Here is a 3443-nt window from a genome sequence, read left to right as displayed (position 1 = left end):
AATGATGAAAGCGAAATTCCCGTGAATTACTATTGTGCTTGTATTAAGTGCAATAAGGTTTAAAGATTCATCAGGTAAAAACTTTGGCACTAAAAATCAGCAAGAACATATTAAACATTGTGCTGTAGTCTTGCCAAAGTCACAGTTGAAAATCCAGCAATGCTTGAAACAAAAAATTCAACCGTCTCCTCTAGAATTAATGATGTTGAAGCATAGACAGACCTTTTTCTGTGTTGATGGTTACCACTCATTCAAATCTGTTGAAAATAAAGGGCTTCTCAATTTGATGAAGAGCCGTGTTGAGTTAGGTGCCAAATATGGAAAGTTTGATGTTTCTGACGTTGTTGTGGGAAAATATTAGTAACATTTAATTTTTAATTAATTTTCATGTTATTTTATTACACTTGCAGTGTAATTACTTCACCAGTGTGTTTTATTACACATATGATGTTGTATTTTTGAGTTCTGCTTTTTAAATATCATTTGTAAAAATTTGCCTGTTTGGTAAAATTGCGACTCGTGCAGATGGGTCGTGGGTTGGGTTGGGTCGGGTTGGGTTGAAAAGTTGCATTTTCAGGCGGGTTGGGTTGGGATGGGTTGAGTTAAGTGATGGGTTGGGTTGGGTTGGGTCAGTAAAAATGGACCCATGTCCACCTCTGCGATCACCTCACTAACTCACTAAGTCATCATCTAGTCTATTAATTTGCCGTTACTTCATTTTATATTTCATTGTCAATTACTTTTCTTTTATTTTTTTTATTATTATTATTTATTTTATTCTAACTTATTTCAGTTTTCATGTTATAACATTTTTCTTCCTCACTTTTTGTATTTTGTTACTTACTTACTTGTTTAATTTGTACTACTGCCTTGCATGTTGTTACAGTTTCTGCGTCTGTCAGATCCTGATTTTTAAAGGATAATAATAAAAAAACAGTGCGTGTGTATGTGGTGAAGTATTAAAGGCGCTCAACGACCACGTCTGGTAAAACACTTTCTTCGAATCAGTTGTCAAACTTGATTTAAAAGTGCAATCGACTTGGAAATTTGTCATTTTCAAAAAACTTTTTGTAAATATTTATTTATTTCACAAAACCAGAGGGTTGAAAAAAAACCACTTATCCGGTAAGAAAAATGAAAAAAAAAATGTTCGAAAAATGAATCGTTTTTTGTTTTTTATTTGGTTATAAAATTTAAAATAAAATATATATTCCATATTACTTATAAAATATTAAAACAATTTCGAAAGACCGAGGAAGTTCAGAAAGCAAAAATTGTTCGCCATCAAGCGTTCAAAATAAATTTTCTCTAGTTAATTTAACATTCGCACCGAAAATTACCCCTAACATGGGAAATTAAATGTCCGAGTCGAAGCTAGCATCGCGGAAGTATTTTTCAAAGTTCAAATAAACCATTCAAAAAATTTCTTTTTCTTTTGCATCGGATTCAGTCAGTAAAAGTTTTTTTTGATCAAGTTATTGATTTACTGAATGAGTTAGAGTTAAGTTAGCTATTTACATGCCGGTCAAGTTACAGTTAAAGTTATATATTTTAGACTACTTATGGTTAAAGTTACAGTTAACTCTAACTATAACATAAGTTAAAATTACAGTTGGAGATTACTGAAATAACACTGGACCATAGTTGCATTGTAACATTTACCCATAATCAATTCCCATACATCTACCATATTCTACCACATCAAACTCTATCACACTGTGAGAGTTGTTTTGCCTCTGTTTATGTAGTTGAACGTGCAGGTGTATGTTTGAATGCGTTTGTCGTGTGCGAGTGTGTGTGGTTGAATGTGTGAGTTCAATATAATTCATAAACAACAATACGGTTTCATTCCTAAATCATCAACTGAAGATGCAATTACAGAACTACACATTTCGCTTCTCAATAATTTCGAACTCAAAAATTTTACCTTAGGTATCTTCATAGACCTCAAAAAAGCGTTTGATGTCATTGATCATCCACTAATGTTGTCAAAATTAAAGATCTATGGCATTCGAGGTCCTATCTTCAACTGGTTTGAATCTTATTTAATATCAAGAACGCAATATACCTCTATAGATGATTTCAACTCCCATCCTGGTATTATTCAAACTGGAGTTCCACAAGGCTCGATTCTAGGACCTCTTTTATTTATAATATTTGTCAATGATATATTTTTAGTATCCAACATATGCAAAACCATATTATACGCAGATGACACTAACATATTTTTATCTGGAGATAATCCAATTTACCTATTTTCAAATATGAATCATCAACTAAATAAATTCATGGAATGGTTTGAATTCAATAAATTAACATTGAATATAAAAAAATCTTGCTTCATAGTGTTCGGTCCTAAGATCAAAACAAATGACGTTATTTTTAACAATTTAAAAATATATCTTGGCGAAAACGTTCTTCCAAGAGTGTCGTCTGTCAGATTCCTTGGAATTATCATCCAAAGTGATTTGAAATGGGATGAACACGTCAACTTGGTTATCAGTAAGTTACACACAGTCATTGGCGTGATTTATAGAGCACGTAATAAACTTGACCAAACTTTAATGATTATTCTTTATTATTCACTTTTTTATCCGTACCTCATATATGGTAATCTGTTCTGGGGCTACAGCTGTGAATATTTAAATAATAAATTACAAATAGCACAAAAACGCTTACTGAGAATTTGCTTCTCAATTAAGTTTTACGACCATACTGCCTCCATTTTCACTGATTGTGGATTTCTTAACATCGAACAGATAAATAAGTATATAATTTTAATTTATATTTATAAAATCCAACATGTTGACAGCCACAAAACTATTTTTGTATTTGAAAAAATTACATCAAAGATCAGACAAAACAACATGCTGAAAATACCCAAAAGTAGGACGGGATTATATGATAAATCCTGGTTCATACGAGGTGTTAAAATGTGGAATGAATTTGGTTTCCATAATTCACAATTCTCTTCCATTGCCTCCTTTAAAAAAGCAAGCCAAGAAAAAAATTTTCGAAAGTGTTCTGTAAACTTAATTAGTTATTATTATTTCATACTCGTGATATTACTTTGATTTTTTACTATTATATAAATGTTTTAAACAATTGCAGTAACGTTGAAAATTTTAATTTTTCAATTTGAATTAATCATTTGAAATTTTTCATTTGTTTTTGTTGAAGATATGATGAAAATAATGAATAAATAGTAATATATCTGTAACACTGAAGATATACGAAAATTAATATAATAAAATTTAATTAGAAGTGTATCGATAGACAATCATCTTATTACTGAGAATATACGCTAATGATGACAATAAAGGCACATGATCTTTTAACAGTATATTTTGTAACAAAGATAAAGTGATTTTACTATAAATGAAAAACACATTGTCTGATTTTAAATGTTTTTTGAAGAATTTTTTATTAAGTAGTTATATTTA

This window comes from Helobdella robusta, assembly GCF_000326865.2.
Source record: "Helobdella robusta unplaced genomic scaffold HELROscaffold_4, whole genome shotgun sequence".
Taxonomy (NCBI): Eukaryota; Metazoa; Annelida; class Clitellata; order Rhynchobdellida; family Glossiphoniidae; genus Helobdella; species Helobdella robusta.
The sequence above is the reverse complement of the archived record's forward strand: the minus strand, read 5'-3'. Positions refer to the sequence as shown.